At 47.6% G+C, this 20,183-nt stretch overlaps 1 protein-coding gene across 1 annotated transcript in view; it reads right to left on the reverse strand.

Annotated features, from left to right (window-relative positions):
* LOC136586657 (cyclin-Y) overlaps nt 1-15,378 on the reverse strand; it is a 146,702-nt gene extending 131,324 nt beyond the window's left edge. The window contains exon 1 of the mRNA XM_066584817.1: nt 15,354-15,378. The gene's annotated coding sequence lies outside the window, so the exon portion shown is untranslated. The remainder of the gene's footprint in view (nt 1-15,353) is intronic.
* Nucleotides 15,379-20,183: the final 4,805 nt, after the last annotated feature.

The following is a 20,183-nucleotide window of genomic DNA, read 5'->3' on the forward strand; positions in this document are numbered from 1 at the left end:
AAAAAAGAAAAAAAAAGATCGGTACTGCGCAGGTCCGACGGCGAGCCGTGCGGACAATCCGCAGTACAGAGAAGATTTCAGAAAGCAGGTACGCATGCATGCCAGCTGGGCACAGGTTCAGCCGACCCACCCGTGTGCAGGCGGCCTTAGGACCTTTTCACACTAGCATTCTGCTTTCTGTTTTTCGTATCTGTTTACTGAAGTGGAGGGTCGGCACTTGGAATCCTTATCTGTATTTTCTGCTTCATTCAGTTTTTTTTGTTCCAAGTTTCGGAGCGGAAAGAACCTGAAGGCAACCCATTTTTTATTTGCAGTTTTGTCTGTTTTCTGCATGTTGGTGGCTCAGTGTTTACAATGGTTGCCTTCCAATAAAGAACAGGGTTCTAGGTTCAGATCTTCTCAAGGAGAAGTGAGTAAAGGAACATTTATGTTTGGCCATGGGGAGAAATAATTTAGTACAAAATAACTTAGACAACAGCTTTAGGCCGAATGCCCACGGACGGATTATTGCTGCGGAATTCGCAGTCAGTCACCCGCCGCAAACTCCACTGCAACGTCCGTCCATAGACATGCAATGTTAAGCGATTCTCTCGTGCCCACGACCGGAAATCAACTGCGAAAATTCCAGCATGTTCTATTTTGTGCGGAAAATCGCACGGGCGGCTTCCATTGCAGTCAATGTCGGGTCTGATTCTGCTGCGATATTTCACAGTTGGAATCCAACCCGGCCATTTTGGACACAAATGTAACAACGAGGGCTAAATATAAGACAACTGAACTGTAATTCACCTATAGCAGTCACCTTGCCCAAGTGCTAGTGTTGTATCCCAGGATATACAGATCTATTATAATAATTAGAACTAGACAGTCGAATGAGCACTAATATTGTGATAGACATGATGATTATTTTGTATAAAATGTCTATCGATTTGTATAACGTAAATGTATTTTGCTATTGTAATGACTTTTAGCTCTGAGGAGTTTAAAGGACACACACACAATCTAATCATGGTATTTGCTAGACAATGGATGTATGATGTTAATGTTAGCTAAGTACATATAAGTTACACAAGAAGCCTCTAAGAGTTAAGGGCCATAGTGTTGTGTATATCCTGTGTTCAATACTGAGTGTTTACCTAGGCCCCTTCCACTCCTCACACAATCTATTTAAACAATGATTTGTCAACTACACAGAATTCCTTAAGGCTGTCTGCATGCTAAAGAAGACAAAGTCCATACTATGGCAGACGTGAGGGAGGGTGGGCAGAGAGGTGGGAGATTCTATATGATCCGACAAATGAGAATCTTATATGTTACTGATGTAATCTGTTGCACTCCCCATTGAAGGGCGGTTGTCATGTGTTATAATAAAAGGCTTGAGCCTCTATACATTGTAGAGACTCTCCCAGTTTTAGACCAGCATTTGTGTCTGATCTGGTTCGATGATGTGTGCACACGATACAATTCGGAAGCGACAAAATACCCGAAGCCTGCTGGAGAAAATCATAATCCAGAACAATATGAAGCACGCATCAACACAAGTAGGTAACAAAGATGCAAAAATATGAACTCATCAAAAGGAGACAAGAAGAGAAAGGTGAAGCTAATCAGATGTCCTTCCCCTAATTAATTCTTACGGGTGCATTCAGACGAGCGTGTGCTGGTGCGTACATAGGTGCGCACAAAACCGGCGGACAGCAACCACACTAAGCGACAAATCCGTGATAAAGGAAAAAAAATGCTGACTGATATATGAGGCTTCCAAAAGGACTGCGGTGAATCAGCAGCAATCATATAAATTAGGCTATCATTAGATTACTAAACCACTAATTGGTGTTATACTGGATGCATTCTTTATTTAGCAAGTAACAAAAATAAAGAAAAGTAGGTTAATGAATGGCGACCCCAATACGGATCAGATACATTGTGTAGATAGCAGCTCTTCCCACCTCATGGAAACATACACAGAGTATTAGGTTATCTACAAACCTTTACTTTTTTGTTTTTGGACCCTGAAGTAGCATCACTTGTTTGTGGCTCCAGTCCACTATTGCATCTCATTGCCACTCAATTGACTGTAAGAGGAACATAGATAAACAATAGCAGAGAAAAGCCCATGGGAAACAGTTGGGCTATTTCAAATGGTGAGGTCAGTGTGTCTACGGACCCCATTGACATGCCGTAAACAGGTCACATAGGCTTCTAATGTAGTGGAGCGTCACTAACAACATCTCGCTTCAGGGCCTCCTACTGGCTGCGACATTCACACGGCTAAACCACCATGTAACTGCTGCAGCCAATGTAACCCGGGACTGGCCGTAGGGTCATACAGTCTATGGGTGCCAAATTTACCTGCGCTAAAGGGGTCATCCCAAGATTACATTTTTCTAATGCTTACAAGATAGTGGATAAGTGTCTTCTGGGGTGGTTCCTGTCACTGTTACCCGCACCAACTGCAAGCCCATGCTCGGCCACGGCTCCATTCATGGAAGAGGACATGTGGCCCTTGTTCAGTTTAACACTCATGATCAGACACTTATGCCATAACATGTGGATATGAAAAAAGATTAAAGGGGTTGTCCTGCGAAACAAAGTGGGGGTATACACTTCTGTATGGCCATATTAATGCACTTTGTAATGTACATTGTGCATTAATTATGAGCCATACAGAAGTTATTCACTTACCTGCTCCGTTGCTAGTGTCCTCGTCTCCATGGTGCCGTCTAATTTTCAGCGTCTAATCGCCCGATTAGACGCGCTTGCGCAGTCCGGTCTTCTGTCTTCTGAATGGGGCCGCTCGTGCCGGAGAGCGGCTCCTCGTAGCTCCGCCCCGTCACGTGTGCCGATTCCAGCCAATCAGGAGGCTGGAATCGGCAATGGACCGCACAGAAGACCTGCGGTCCACCGAGGGTGAAGATCCCGGCGGCCATCTTCGCAAGGTAAGTAAGAAGTCACCGGAGCGCGGGGATTCAGGTAAGCACTATCCGTTTTTGTTTTTTTTAAACCCCTGCATCGGGTTTGTCTCGCGCTGAAAAAAAAAACAAAAAACGTTTCGGCGCAGGACAACCCCTTTAAGTCTTGGGACTACTCCTATAATGATGAATAATCCACAAAACAGTTCAAGAGCCCTAAAGCAGACCTTTTAGGCCCAAATACACACACACAAGTTGTCACCCTTAGTTGGTGATTTCACCTGCTCACCCTTAATGGGTCCTACTGTAGACAGGTCCATGACCATTGCTGCAGGGTGTCCATCTGCCCTGGATGCTGGAGATCAGAGGACACCAAAATGTAACCAGCGTGGCTAGAAATATTATAAGGCTAGGTCTGTAAACTGAATCTTTGCAAAGGACACCCTAGCTACAACCTTTGCCAAGGAGCCATGTTCCTGGTCAACAGAGCATCTTCTGGTCAGCCCCTCTGTGCCTTCCTTGGCCGTTACTTAGTGAGGACCCCTACACAGAGTACATTTTATCTCTTGGAACTGTTCTTTAAAACTTCAGTTGCCAATTGTCCAACAAAACAAGCTGTACCCAGTAAAATCAAGGACTCCGGAGAAGGAGGGAGTTGATTATGTGGAAGGAAATGACTGACTGCAGGTTTGTTAAGACTCATTTACACTGGACGTACACAGGCATTGTTTACCCGACACTCGTCCCTGTGTTTCCTCGCTCCCGTGCTCCTGCAGGAAAAGGCATTTTAGGATCTTCTCTTTGTAAATATGTAAACGCGTGCCCTGATGACAGGAGCAAATCGTATATATCAATGACTAAAAGGCCCATTTACACTTTATGAGTGTCGGGCAAACGATGCCCGGCACTCATCTGTGTGTTCCCTTGCTCCTGTACGGGAGCTAGCAGAGCTGGCTCGCACACAGAGCGGCCAGCAGGGGGGGGGGGTGCAGTGCAGGAGATTTCTCTCCTCTCGCTCCCCCGCCCCTCTCCATTGAGATACACAGCGGCTGTTCGCTATTGAATGGCGGCTGTTTAAACTGACAATGAGCTTTATGCAGCATAAAAGATGAGCGGTGAAAGTAGATGGAACATCAGCTGATCTTTCCTGTACTATTGATGGAATAAAAGAATGAAGGCTATCTGTAAGCAGAGAGATGGTGAGTAGAGATGAGCGAGTACCCAAATGCTCGGGTGCTCGTTATTAGAGTTGAGCTTTTCGTAAAATTCGAGAGCTCTACTCGAGTAATGAACCCCATTGACTACAATGGGAGACTCAAGCATCTTTGTATGGGGGCCGCCAGGTGCCGAGCTTTTTTTTTGGTTCGTGTGTGTGTGCTCTCTCCCTCTCTCCCCCTCTCTCCTCCTCCTTCCCCCTCCCTCTCCCTAGCTTCAAAAAAGAGAAGGTGGATCCACGAAACTACAGGCCAGTTAGCCTGACTTTAATACCGGGAAAGATCTTTGAACAAATGATTAAACAGCATGTATGCAAGTACTTGGATGAGAATGGTTTTAATTAACCAGAGCCAGCATGGGTTTGGAACAAACAAGTCATGCCAGACAAATCTAATTGCTCTCTATGACAGAATCCCCGACTGGGTTGATCAGAAAATGCGGTGTATATAGTATATCTTGACCTTAGTAAAGCATTTGACAAAGTATGTCATACCATACTTATTGAAAAAATTACCAAATCTGGGATTGACAAGGCAACTGTTAGGTGGATTCACAACTGGCTGAATGATCGTACTCAAAGAGTGGTCATAAGTGACTGCACATCCAAGTGGAAGAATGTATCCAGGCTCTGCCCTGGGCCCAATGTTTTTTTTAAATTAATTAGGAGGAGAGAATTGAGGGGGAAACGGATAAAAATTTGTCTACGACACAGTTAGGAGGCATAGCTAATACTAGAGAAGAGTGAGAGAATTCAAAAAGATCTAGACCAGCTTGAACAGTCGTCATTGATTAACATAATGGTATTTAACAGGGAAAAATGCAGAGTTCTACATCTGGCTGAGAAAAATGAGAAAAAAACATTCAGAATGGGAGGAATTGGGCTAAGCAGCAGCACATGGGAAAAAGACTTGGCTATACTAATAGATCATAGACTGAACATGAGTCAACAATGTGATGCAGCAGGCAAAAAGGCAAACACAATTCTGGGATGTAATAAGAGAAGCATAGAGTCTAGAACACGGGAGGTCATTATCCCCCTCTACTCTTCGTTAGTCAGACCTCATCTGGAATACTGGGTCCAGTTCTGGGCACCCCACTTTAAAAAAGACAGACAAACTGGAGCAAGTTCAGAGAAGAGTTATCAAGATAGTGAGCCGTCTGCAAATCATGTCCTATGAGGAACGGTTAAAGGGGTTCTGCCATTAAAAAAGAAAAATTCTACACTGACCTATTTCTCCCCCATCAGTCTACTTACCAGATCTTCACCTCCCCCATCTTCTCCTGTCTCCTGCAGTCCAGGGGGGGTCACTTCACCTTCTGCTGCCTGATTCCTTTCCTTCCTGTGCGTGTACGTACATTGCCAGCACTTCTGCTCACCCCGTAATGTACACAGCTCACAGGCCAGCAGGGGGACTGCCTATCTGCTTCAGAAGGAAGGAATGTGAGGAATGCAGCCTTAATAAAAAGATGGCCAGCATGTGGTGAGGTGACTGGAGAAGCTCGGCCAGGAGAAGATGTAGTAAGGAGACTGGAGGGGGGGGGGGGGGGGGGGGAGAGTATAGTAGGTGTTTTTTTTTTTATGAGAAAACCCCTTTAAAGGATGTTTAGCTTGCAGAAAAGAAGGCTGAGAGGAGGCTTAATAGCTGTCTACAAATATCTGAAGGGCTGTCACAGTGCAGAGGGATCAGCCCTATTCTCATCTGCACAAGGAAAGACTAGAAGCAATGGGATGAAACTGAAAGGGAGGAGACCCAGATTAGATATTAGAAAAAAAACTTTCTGACAGTGAGGAGGATCAATAAGTGGAACAGGTTGCCACAGGAGGTGGGGAGTTCTCCTTCAATGGAAGTCTTCAAACAAAGGCTGGGCAAATATCTGTCTGGGACCCGATAAAGTTGGAAGGGAACTCCAGGGACCTGATCGCCCTGGAGGTCTCTCCCAACTCTACCATTGTATGATTCCATGAGATGTTGGCAAAGCTGTTGCACGGTTTTCCCAATGTAGTTTTAGGGCATCCACATGTGGCCATCTACATGACAAGCTGCGTTCTGCAGTTAATGTATTCCCTATTCTTGAAGCTCTGCCCTGTACTCGCACTTCTATGTTCCTGGTGCTAGTGCCATCGTTAACCAGTTTATAATCGGGGTGGGTTACAAGTGGCTGTGGAGCAGACCGTCTTTGATGTTACAACTTCTTCTGTATGTAATAAGAGGTCGTTGTGCCGGTCTATTGGAGAGTGTGCTGTCAGATTGTAAGATACGCCAGTACTGGGATATGATTTTATGAGCATCGTCGGCCTCCTCGTCGTACGTGCCAGTGATGTGGGCAGGATTTCCATCGCCTTCCTTCACTTTTATCCTTGATGAAGACAACATTTCCCTATGCTGTGGCATAATCACAAGCCTTATGTATTACATGATCGGGATAACCTCCAGTTTTGAACCTTGCTGACGGTTGTATTGCTCTACTTTGGAACAATTCCTCCTAAGGCGAAAGAACGGTCCTTTAGGAATGCCCTGCCGGAGGGGTCATGGTGGAACTACCCCGGCACAGCAGGGTATTAGCAGAGGTTTCTAAACACTCTTGTTATCTAACTCCTTATTTTTCCGGGATTTAAGATCAAGGAAGGTCATCCTGTCTTTTTGGATGTCTTGTCAGTATCAGTCCGAGGCTATTATGATTCAAGTAGCCCACAAACTCGTGGAACACTTCTGGCGTATTTGACCACAAGATTAGGATATCATCAATATAACGTCTCCATAGGGCAATACGCTCCATCCACTTCTCAGTCTCATCTGTGAACACACACTGCTTATCCCACCAGCCCAGGCAAAAGTTAGCAAAAGTGGGGGCACAAGGGGTCCTCATCGCCGAACCCCTGAGCTGTGGAAGATTTTTTGGTCAAAGAGGAAGATGTTCCAGTGTAAAGGACAGTAGTTGCCTGACCAAATCCTTATGATGGGACCCTCTTTGCTTGAGGAAGTATCTCAAGGCTCTCCATGAGCTCTAGAGTGCCTCCACATCTAAACTAAATTATGGCGCAGTTAGGGAACGTAACAGGGAGTGAGGTGATGCATTTTTTATAACTGCTCGCTTCTGGAATCTGTTGCCCTCCAAAGATCGTGTTGCTGGAGAGTCCAGCTGTGCACATGTTCTCTTATACAAGTCTAGGGGAGAAGCACGCGTACAGATCAGACTTTCCAGCGCCACGCGATTTTCAGAGAGCGACAGCACTGGACTGTGGAAGCGGGCGAGTATTAAAAAAAAATAAAAATACATCACCCGGCTGCCTGTCTCGTCCCCTAACAGCGACATAATTTAGTTTATGTATGGAAGGGACAAGTGACCTTTAATGTCCAGATGGCGCCATTACAATGTGGTGATTATGGTTTTAAAAGGATAAGGTGCACCAGGAAAATCCCAGACCTTGTGTCTCTGGTCTGACACTTTAATTTCCGCTGTGGAGCTGCTATGGATCTTCACGGGGTTCTTGCCATCCTCCTCTGCCTCCTTTTATCAACGAGTTATGTCCAGAAGATCCTCTCTGGCTGGATGCTTTTCCTCGAAGACATAATTTTCAGTAAACACTAACCTAAGTACACTAAGTAACTGGACACCGAAGCAAGAATCAAAAGTTATATTTATTGCCATATGTTAATACTTAGTGGGGCCTCCTTTGGCCTGAATGACACCAGATACTCTCTGTGGCATACTTTCTAACAAGGTCTGTTGGTATTTCCCTTCATTCATCCTGCAAACATCTGGCCCATTTGTTCTCTCAAAGAAGATGGATGCTTTTCATATTTCCTGATCAGACATTCCAGTTTGTCCCAATGACATCTAGTAGGGTTCAGGCTGGTCCAATCATGGAACATCCATATCCTTAAATGTCAAGGCACACCTCCATGTTCATGGTTCTTGCCCCTACAACCAAATCACCAAGGCCATGCCACATAAAACATCCCAAGACCATAATGGAACTCCACCATACGTAATTGTTGGCACTCAGGCAAAAGGTGTTCCTCAGTCCACTGAAACTGATCCATAGAAGATTTGTCATGTGATTTTACGCCACACTCACAGGGAAGCGCCAATCATGAAAGAGCCGGTGTCCAGCCAGTGAAGAAGAATGTCACTTTTTCATCAGATAGCATCCATTCAGCAGGATACGTCTCTAGTAATTTATCTGGTTTAATAATGTTGAAAGATGAAATCTTATGTAGATCACTTCAAAAACATAGAAAAAAAGATCAGCAGATTCTACAATTCTGCTACTTCTTGCCAAGATAATGATATACTTTATAAATAGCTCAGAGCTCTGTTACAAGATGTAGAGCCGCCATTCTTCTGAACTACGAACCCCGGGGAGCACGGAATGTCTTCACCAATCACAAGTCCAGAATGGAGATCATACTTTGTAGCAAAAGAAAAAGTCATCACAGCAAAAAGCTGAAGGGGATAATTTAGGGAATAAAAGTAGAGATAATAGATAATCTACATTCCTCATATATGGAAGGAAATTCATTATTATGCACAATCTGACTCCACCCCCTCAGGCAGATGGCCGGCGCCCGGACCCTTCAACTTGGAGATGGATCTCCTTAAATCCCAGTTCATATCTGCATCCCGTTTACAAAGGGCAGCTATTCATCTGCAGTGGAAGAAGAAAAGCCTGGTTGTCTGGCTTATAGTAACATAACACATTTGTCAGATGTCCATCCAGTCCCGTCTATTATAAATTGTAGCAGAGAACATGAAAAACTAGTCAAGTATTCTATGTGGCAGCAATAGAAGAGACCCGTGCAAAGGCGGAGGTGAAGATCTGCTCAAACGATTACTTGCGCATGAGGATGTTTATTCACCCGTGTAAACATTCCCGCGCCCAAGCGCAGATTCATTCGCTAGAGCGAAGCCCCATTCCCCCTCACAAGCCTACTGAATTGCATCATCAGCTAAGCACAAGACAACAGTGGGTATCCATCTATAGACAGCAGAGGAGCCGCACAGTGCAGAGAGCTGCGGTTATGCGATCAGCAGAGTCTGCCTGGAGCGGTAATACACAGAATCTGGGCTAGACAGTCTAAGGATAGACAACATGATTTCGGGGGATACAACCAGACATTTGGGCTTAAAACTAGGTGACCTGCATGAGGTTGAGGTGTACCCTCCCGCCAGCTGAGAGCAGGAATGTGTAATGCGGTGGCGAGCCGCCTGGTGCAATGAGAGAAGAGTAATGCAAGGCCTAGATCTTTGTTAATTGTGACATTGTGGCATCAAGATCTATGCCCCTGTAAGTGAGGAGGAGAATGAATGGGTGTGATTGGTTAATCGAGCGCCATCTCTCATTGGCTGACATGGCGCTCGATTAACCAATCAGAACATTAGCTTGCTGGAGGCGGGGTATTCAAGCCCTGCTACCTGGAAGAACTGCTCTGTCTGCATGCAGGAGGAAGCCTGCAGCGATGGAGACCAATGCAAGGGACTTGAACGCCACCTGCCAAGTATTATAAGACACACCCCCCTTCCCCGAAAATAAGATACTGTGCCTCTTTTGGGGCAACAATTAATATAAGACAGTTGTCTTACTTTCAGGCAAACATGCTAGCTCCACAAATGTCACACAGAGGAAGATCATCTGACTGGGAGACCTAAAGGGGGTGCACTGCCCCCGCCCACATTCGCCAGGTGCCCACCCTTAGAAGCTGGTAACCTGCTCCCTGTGCGACTGTATGGGTAACACGTAGCTAGGGCTGGCCATGGGTAACATTTAATCCTCCATGAAAAACTAGAATAAATGAACTGTGGCATATGAGTAGGAGGCATGACCCCGGCTCCATTCATTGTTCTCACTACAGGGGCTGCAGGAAGGAGGATGGGGGAGACGGGACCCCTGTTCCAGAGATCAGTGAGGGTCCCAGCAGTTGGACACTCACTGATCTATCAGTTTTCACCCATCTCGCAGATGGGTGAAGACTTGAAAAAAATCTGAAGTAACTGGAATACCCCTTTAACCATTGCCTGACTGCTGGATATTTTTTATAGAACTCTGCCAACCCTTTTTAAGGTTTAGGATCCCTTTAAGAAAGTGAGATCTGCTAAAACCAGAAACAACTTATTATGTAAACGCTTCTTGACTGTTGGCTTGCAGTTTCTATCAGGGATGTACAAGTTATCATCCACAAACTGACTGCAAGGCCAGCGGAGGTGGAAGCCACAGCGCCATAATACTGCGAGAAAATAGGAGAACATTACAACTGAGGGCTTGTTCATACTGCCAGAATGGAAACCTACGACGGAGGCTCCAAATGCCAAGAAGCTGATACTCAACTTAATTACAAACTCTAGAACGCCTGCGGTAACGAGCATCAGCAGCCTGCGGTAACGAGCATCAACTGCCTGCGGAAGCAAACATCAACTGCGTGCAGAAGCAAACACCAGCTGAGTGCGGTAGCAAACACCAGCTGAGTGCGGTAGCAAACACCTACTGCCTGCGGTAGCAAACACCTACTGCCTGCGGTAGCAAACACCTACTGCCTGCGGTAGCAAACACCTACTGCCTGCGGTAGCAAACACCTACTGCCTGCGGTAGCAAACACCTACTGCCTGCGGTAGCAAACACCTACTGCCTGCGGTAGCAAACACCTACTGCCTGCGGTAGCAAACACCTACTGCCTGCGGTAGCAAACACCTACTGCCTGCGGTAGCAAACACCTACTGCCTGCGGTAGCAAACACCTACTGCCTGCGGTAGCAAACACCTACTGCCTGCGGTAGCAAACACCTACTGCCTGCGGTAGCAAACACCTACTGCCTGCGGTAGCAAACACCTACTGCCTGCGGTAGCAAACACCTACTGCCTGCGGTAGCAAACACCTACTGCCTGCGGTAGCAAACACCTACTGCCTGCGGTAGCAAACACCAACTGCCTGCGGTAGCAAACACCAACTGCCTGCGGTAGCAAACACCAACTGCCTGCGGTAGCAAACACCAACTGCCTGCGGAAGCTAACACCAACTGCCTGCGGAAGCAAACACCAACTGCCTGCGGAAGCAAACACCAACTGCCTGCGGAAGCAAACACCTACTGCCTGCGGAAGCAAACACCTACTGCCTGCGGTAGCAAACACCTACTGCCTGCGGTAGCAAACACCTACTGCCTGCGGTAGCAAACACCTACTGTCTGCGGTAGCAAACACCTACTGCCTGCGGTAGCAAACACCTACTGCCTGCGGTAGCAAACATCAACTGCCTGCGGTAGCAAACATCAACTGCCTGCGGAAGCAAACAGCAGCAGCCTGCGGAAGCAAACAGCAGCAGCCTGCGGAAGCAAACAGCAGCAGCCTGCGGAAGCAAACAGCAGCAGCCTGCGGAAGCAAACAGCAGCAGCCTGCGGTAACTAGCATCAGCAGCCCGCGGTAACTAGCATCAGCAGCCCGCGGTAACTAGCATCAGCAGCCCGCGGTATCTAGCATCAGCAGCCCGCGGTAACTAGCATCAGCAGCCCGCGGTAACTAGCATCAGCAGCCCGCGGTAACTAGCATCAGCAGCCCGCGGTAACTAGCATCAGCAGCCCGCGGTAACTAGCATCAGCAGCCCGCGGTAACTAGCATCAGCAGCCCGCGGTAACAAGCATCAGCAGCCCGCGGTAACAAGCATCAGCAGCCCGCGGTAACAAGCATCAGCAGCCCGCGGTAACAAGCATCAGCAGCCCGCGGTAACAAGCATCAGCAGCCCGCGGTAACAAGCATCAGCAGCCCGCGGTAACAAGCATCAGCAGCCCGCGGTAACAAGCATCAGCAGCCCGCGGTAACAAGCATCAGCAGCCCGCGGTAACAAGCATCAGCAGCCCGCGGTAACAAGCATCAGCAGCCCGCGGTAACAAGCATCAGCAGCCCGCGGTAACAAGCATCAGCAGCCTGCGAGGTATAATAGATGATGAAGAGATCTCTGTACTGACCCCTGATATATTATGCATAGTTATTAGAGCGCCCCCTTGCTTCACTCCTGGGTATAATAGATGATGGGAGAGATCTCTGTACTGACCCCTGATATATCTATACATAGTTATTATAGCGCCCCCTTGTTACAGTCCTGGGTGTAATAGATGATGGAAGAGATCTCTGTACTGACCCCTGATATATTATACATAGTTATTAGAGGGCCCCCTTGTTACAGTCCTGGGTATAATAGATGATGGGAGAGATCTCTGTACTGACCCCTGATATATCTATACATAGTTATTAGAGCGCCCCCTTGTTACAGTCCTGGGTATAATAGATGATGGGAGAGATCTCTGTACTGAGCCCTGGTATATCTATACATAGTTATTAGAGCGCCTCCTTGTTACAGTCCTGGGTATAATAGATGATGGGAGAGATCTCTGTACTGACCCCTGATATATCTATACATAGTTATTAGAGCGGCCCCTTGTTACAGTCCTGGGTATAATAGATGATGGGAGAGATCTCTGTACTGACCCCTGATATATCTATACATAGTTATTAGAGCGCCTCCTTGTTACAGTCCTGGGTATAATAGATGATGGGAGAGATCTCTGTACTGACCCCTGATATATCTATACATAGTTATTAGAGCGCCCCCTTGTTACAGTCCCGGGTATAATAGATGATGGGAGAGATCTCTGTACTGACCCCTGATATATTATACATAGTTATTAGAGCACCCCCTTGTTACAGTCCTGGGTATAATAGATGATGGGAGAGATCTCTGTACTGACCCCTGATATATCTATACATAGTTATTAGAGCACCCCCTTGTTACAGTCCTGGGTATAATAGATGATGGGAGAGATCTCTGTACTGACCCCTAATATATTATATATGGTTAATAAGAAGCCCATTAGCCGTCTTTCTTCTAAACTAAATAATGCAAAGTGTGATAACCTCTCTTGGCTCTTTAGTCTCCCTACCGTTTATTGCTTTACTTGCCCCCTTTGTACCCGCTCAAGCTCTGATATGTCCTTCTTGAGTGCCGGGGCCCAAAACTGTCCACAATATTCCATGAATGGTCTGACCGGTGACTTGTAAAGAGGAAGAACAATGTTCTCCTCATGCGCCCCTAGACCTCTTCTGATGCACCCCATGATCCTATTTACCTTGCCGGCAGCTGCCTGACACTGGTTGCTCCAGTTAAGCTTGCAGTTATAAAACCCCAAAGTCCGGCCATGAAGCAAGTAAGACTAGATCTTCCAATCTAAAATTATTTTCTTTAGCGAGAATACGTAATCTCCAGACAAACACCCTTCTGTGGGAGACGCACAAAGCATTTATTAGAGGACTATTCATAGCTTTAGGTTTGGTGCAAAACAAAAAAAAAAGGAGACAAAAAGAGATCGAGGGAATTCTGTCCCAAATCTCCATCCTACAACTGTCTAAGCAGAAAAAAGCACCGGAGGCTCGAACGAAACAATTTCTAAATCCCTTCTGTACTAGAAGCACCAATTCTATTCCCATGGTAAAAAGGGTGGTCGTCTTATGTCACACTCCCCGCCTTAAGGCCCATTTAGATGGGACTAGTTGTCGGGCAAACGATGTCCGCTCCTCATCCCTGCGCATACTAGCTGCGGTGCTGCTGAACGGAAGCTTGTAGCACTGGCTCACAGCAGGGTGGCTGCAGGAGATTCCACTCCTCGCTCTCCCCACCGCCCCTCTCCATTGACATAACATAGCGGCCGTTCAGTACTGACCGACTGCTATTTACACTGAGTGGTCGGCTCATCGCCCATCGCTTATGCAGCATATGGCACTGGACGATGAGCTGACCGCTCAGTGTAAATAGCAGCCATCAATACTGAATGGCCACTATGTTATGTCAATAGAGAGGGGCGGTGGGGAGAGCGAGGAGTGGAATCTCCTGCAGCCACCCCGCTGTGACCCAGCGATACTAACGCCCATGCAGCAGTAGAGCAGCCAGTATTTGCGAGGATGAATGTCGGGCATCGTTTGCCCAACACTCGTCCCGTCTAAATGGAGCTTTAGGTCTCCTGCACACGGGCGGATTTGCATTGCGCAATTCAGAGCGAGATTCTGCAGCAAATCCAGCCCCTAGCATGGTATGAGAAAACGTGATTTCCTGCGCACGAGCTGAAATCGATTGCGATTTTCTGTTCGCGGGGGAGAAATCGCAGCATGCCTGATTTTGCGCGGGCTACGCATGGCTGGCTCCCAGTGAAGTCAATGGAAGCTGTCCATCCAGCGTCCATTCTGCAATCATGATTGCAGAATGACCGCAGGAGCCACGTCACCGCCATAGCGAGGGTGCGGCGTCCCCTCAATTGCACGTGTGCCGGCCAGTGCTCCGGCTGGCACATAAGCAGCAGTAGAGAAGACGCTGGACAGTTAAGCTGGGGTCACTGGCCAGGCACCGGGTCGAACTCCGCTGCGGGAATCTCGCCTGCGGGGTCCGAGCCGCCCGTGTGCAGGCGGCCTTAAACAATGACAAAGCAGATGCACTGACTCCACCAATTTCTCTGGAAGAATTAATCTCATTCCTTAAAGGGGTTGTCCCGCGGCAGCAAGTGGGTCTATACACTTCTGTATGGCCATATTAATGCACTTTGTAATGTACATCGTGCATTAATTATGAGCCATACAGAAGTTATTCACTTACCTGTTCCGTTGCTGGCGTCCTCGTCTCCATGGTGCCGTCTAATTTTCAGCGTCTAATTGCCGGATTAGACGCGCTTGCGCAGTCCAGTCTTCTTCTTTTCTGAATGGGGCCGCTCGTGCCGGAGAGCGGCTCCTCGTAGCTCCGCCCCGTCACGTGCCGATTCCAGCCAATCAGGAGGGTGGAATCGGCAATGGGCCGCACAGAAGACCCGTGGTCCACCGAGGGTGAAGATCCCGGCGGCCATCTTCGCAAGGTAAGTAAGAAGTCACCGGAGCGCGGGGATTCAGGTAAGCACTGTCCGTTTTAGTTTTTTTTAACCCCTGCATCGGGGTTGTCTCGCGCCGAACGGGGGGGGGGGGGGGGGGGGCCTATTGAAAAAAAAAAAAAAAAAGTTTCGGCGCGGGACAACCCCTTTAAAGAGCTTCAATCTGCACAGAAGCCCGGGCCGGTAGGTCTTCTCCTAGCTTATATAACAAATACCGCAATTAGCCCTCTTGTTGAATGCGCTATCCACACAAGCCCAGGAGGCCTTCATCACATTAGTACTACAGACCCATCTCCCTCTTAAATCTTGACATCAACATTTAGGCGAAGCTCACCTCCAGAAGGATCAATTAAGCCAACCCAAATCTGATCAACGAAGAACAATCTGGGTTTGTGACAGGCAGAGAAGGTAAAGACCGTCCTACACGCCTGTTACACGTAATGTGATATGCACAAAACAAAAAGATCCCATGCCGCGGTCCCCAGTGCGTTCCCATGTACTGTGTAATGGTGACTTGTATTTCCTGCCCGTGTGCAGAACCGCACATGTATCAGTGTTACCCCTATTCATATCCATGTATATGTACCTGTATAGCTTGTACTGTATATACACATCTATATGTAACTGTGCACTGCCCTCTTGTGGTCATTACTTTACATAGTAAAGTATTACCAACTTTGTACATTCCCACTGCAACAGCACAGACATTCCGCTGCCCCCAGCAGTCCGGTGATGGCGTGCTGACTACTCACATATGACCACCGCAAGCAATCACGGTCCTCAGTGAACATATGCAGACCGTGCAACCATCTTGGTTAAAGCACTTGGCTGGTTGCGGAGGTCACGTATTAGACGTTGGCCGGTTGGCGCCGCAGGAGCACAAGAACGCTGGACTCTACAGTCACACGAGGCATTTCGCTGCAGATAAGATATGGAATCCATGGATTCTGCATTAAACCCCCATCCAATATTCCCCGCATTAGTGGGAATCCACACTGTAGTCTCCAGTCATGTTATTTGTATCATTCGATGAAGGTTCCAATCCAGAGAGGAAACACCTTACTGGCTTTTATAAAATACAATTTGTCACATCTCTTTACATGGTTGCTTTCATTTTAGGTCATCCTGATAGGAACATTCAATCCCCGAGGATAAAGAAGCGGACAACGGATCGGTCCTGAGTAGGATATTGTAGCGGACGGAACGCGTGTCTATAATGGCAGGAGAGATCTTTAGCGCTATAGAAACAGGAAAGATGAGAGACAAATAATAGTTTGCTAATCTGCAGCGCTTTACATTACGCCGGCTTGTGCGCGGCTCAGGAGGCATCATAAAACACTTATTCTGTGAGCGATACTGCGGCTGTCAGAGAACACGGCGTTCCTCCAGCAATCTGGACTGATTGTGGATGAGGAAGCACTGCGCTCGCCTCGTTATCTGATTGATTTCTGCTAATTGTTCCAGGCTCTCATCTCTCTGTCATTGTCTTCCCATCAGTCTTCCTGCACTTGACACTCAACAAGGCTATAAAGCACCAGAAGCGCTTATCCCGCGTAGCGCCCGCAGACAGGCGCACGCCATCCGCGCCTTTTCTTCCTTGGATTGTCGCGTCTCATCACAGGCCATGTTCACACGGCAGATTTTCTTCAGGGCAAATCTGCATGCCATCAGGCTACACAAGTGGCATCCGCATCAGATGTTTCCGCACAGATTCTGCTCAGCCGCAGTCAGACGGTCGTAAACAACCCAGCGTTCAGCTGACAAGCGAGCAAACTAATCGATGAATACTCCTTTATATGGCATAGAAATGGTTGCCGGCGGCACATCTTCCTGAGCAAACGGGTAATAAGAACGGAAATCGGTGGCTGTGCAAACTACCCTCATTCAACGACAACTGGCATCGATCAGCGGATCTGCTGCGGTAAAAAGATCATTCGGGTACTTTAAAGGGGTTGTCCCGCGGCAGCAAGTGGGTCTATACACTTCTGTATGGCCATAATAATGCACTTTGTAACGTACATTGTGCATTAATTATGAGCCATACAGAAGTTTTATACTTACCTGCTCCGTTGCTAGCGTCCTCGTTCCCATGGAGCCGACTAATTTTCGCCGTCTAATGGCCAAATTAGCCGCGCTTGCGCAGTCCGGGTCTTCTTCTTTTATGAATGGGGCCGCTCGTGCAGGATGCCGGCTCCTTGTAGCTCCGCCCCGTCACGTGCCGATTCCAGCCAATCAGGAGGCTGGAATCGGCAATGGACCGCACAGAAGCCCTGCGGTCCACCGAGGGTGAAGATCCCTGCGGCCATCTTCAGCAGGTAAGTAAGAAGTCACCGGAGCGCGGGGATTCAGGTAAGCACTCTCCGGTGTTCTTTATTAACCCCTGCATCGAGATTGTCTCGCGCCGAACGGGGGGGGGGGGTTGGAAAAAAACAAACAAACCTGTTTCGGCGCGGGACAACCCCTTTAACACTGAGCAGTGTATCACCTGCAGGAGCGAATGAGCCAACGGCGACAGAGTTCACTCCGAAGCAATCGTTGTCGACGCGCAACGATGTGTAAAACAAGTGAAGGAAATGGACAAATGAGAAGTGAATGAATTCTCATTCGCCGTTCAATTGTTGGCCGTGTTTACACTGAACAATTAGCAATCAAATATAAATAATCCAGCAACACTTTTTTTTTATGATAATTGTTTCCTGTAAAAGCACCTTTAGGCATAAAAAAAAAAAAAATCTAATGTTATACAGTAAGCTAGGAAATGGAAACTGCAGTTACACCCCACTCCTCTACAGCGGAGGGGCGCTATATCACGGTGCGAGCTACAGACGACAGGGCAGTTCTAGCAGCCATGCACTGGCAGTGACTGCTCCACCTGGATTTTACCCACGATTGCTTAAGCGCCCCCCCCCCCCCCCCATCCCCGGACAAGGCGGAATATCGCTAGCGATATTCCACCATGGGGGAGCAGGGGAGAGAACTGACAGTTCTATGCAGTGAGCTTATCTGACAGATAGGCTCACCCCGGAGAATCGTGGCAAATCACAGCATGCCGCGATATGAGTCCCATGAGCAGGGAATCGCTAGAATTCTCCCCTCGTGGAAAGCCTGCACTGCGTTACTCTTGGCCCAATTATTGCTACAAGTAACGCGATGCAAGATTGCCCATGGACAGGAGCTCTTACTCTTCTGTGCAGCGGATGGTACAGACAGCACAATCTCCTCTACCTGTGCAGGTGACCGAGGTGTTCAGTGCAGGACAGACAGGGAATTTGCAGAAACTTGTTTGTACCTATGCCAGCAGCTTAATCAGAGTGCCATCACTGTGGTGGTCTCAGCGGGTCTTCTGTGCCCCTCACAATAGTACTTGGTCCACGCCTTGGGGTGTACTTCCTGCTGGTCTCCACATACCATGGTTAGGGCTAGTAACAATCCTGCAGCTTTGGATGCTGCACGCTGCATGAGCTAAGAAGGTAACTCACTAAACTCACCGCTGCTGCAGTGTGGGAGCAGAGTGTGCAGGATGTTACCTTCCCTTCCAGAAGCTTCTAGCATCTTCTGGCTCAACCCCTTCTATGCAGAAGAGGTTAAACACAGAGAGGCTGACTGACAGTAGAACGAGCCATATCATACAGTCCAATATATGTATATGGTGACAGTCTCCCTTGGGTGTTCCGATCCCTCAGTAGTGCCAGTTCCGGGTCACATCACATCCAGCCTATACACCATACCCATGGCCAGCACGCAGGCTTCAACTTGGGTTCCGCAGGAAGCATTGTGGCATTTTTCATTTCCTATGTCAGTACACATTGAGGACAACCCCCTGAACCTTACAATGTTCTGTTTTTCTTAGATCAGTAAAATATGACTCACTTCCCAAAGATCATTCTCCATCTTCTTACTGAATAAGGAGACCAGCAGGAGTCCCGCTAATGGGAGCCGAAAGCGCTTCCAGGCATTAATCTGCTTTTATAGAGTTAAGCCTTTGAAGGTATCTCACAGAAATTCTGAAATCTGGATGAATTTTGCCTTTTCAATATTTTCCAGATGGAACACAGGTGAAGAAAGACGGCAAAATAAAAGTCAGATTGTAGACTGTGCGGATATAGTCATCTGCCTGTGTGAGCAACAGGGGACACTGAACCACGAATCCTCAGCCCACACTAATTGGTGCAGCACATTGGAGATGCCAGCTTGCCAGGACACAGGTGTAATGCAGTTCAAATAGCAATACATCATTTATAGAACTCCGTATCTGGGGACCGTCGTCTTTCTCAAAACCAGCTCAGCCTGTCACAAGATCATAAAACACAGCCTGGTTCTCTGCTGCTCTTCACTTCTGGGTGCAGCGCCGTGATATCCCGACACAAGGACATGTCACCGCCCTAATCACTGGCTAAACCGAGACAACTATTGGCTACAGTGGTCACATTGCCCTGGTGTCAGTGGCATTATTACCGGCTCTCTATACCAGGAAATCAAAATCAGCAGGGAGGACTGAGCACTAGAATAGTAATGGGAGGCCCAACCCTTTATGGGAATCCAGATCACCTAAGAGAGCAGGTCCTTTCAGCTCCTGAGCGCCTTTTTATTACAGGCTGCTCTGCATTCCTGGAATAGTAGAGTTGTAACGGACCTCCAAGGTCATCAGGACCTCTGCGTTCATCGGGTCCAACCCCCTGCCCAGTGCAGGATCACTAAATCATCCCAGAAAGATGTCTGCCCAGCCTCTGAACACTTCCATTAACTGAGAAGTCCACACTAGCGTGGCAACCTGTTCCACTCATTGATTCCCTCATTGTCTAATATCTAATCTGTGTCTCCTGCCTTTCAGTTTCATCACATTGCTTCTAGCCTTTCCTGGTGCAGATGAGAATAAGTGCAAAGGGATCAGCCCGTGACAGCCCTTCAGATATTTGTAGACCGCTATTAAGTCTCCTCTCAGCCTTCTCTTCTGCTAAACATTCCCAGATCCTTTAGCCGTTCCTCATAGGACATGATTTGCAGACCGCTCACCATCTTGGTAACTCTTCTCTGAACTTGCTCCAGTTTGTCTTTTTTAAAGTGGGGTGCCCAGAACTGGACCCAGTATTCCAGATGAGGTCTGATGAGGTCCGCTGTAAAAAGATCATTAGGGTACTTTGACACTGAGCAATTTATCGCATGC

This window comes from Eleutherodactylus coqui, chromosome 12, assembly GCF_035609145.1.
Source record: "Eleutherodactylus coqui strain aEleCoq1 chromosome 12, aEleCoq1.hap1, whole genome shotgun sequence".
Taxonomy (NCBI): Eukaryota; Metazoa; Chordata; class Amphibia; order Anura; family Eleutherodactylidae; genus Eleutherodactylus; species Eleutherodactylus coqui.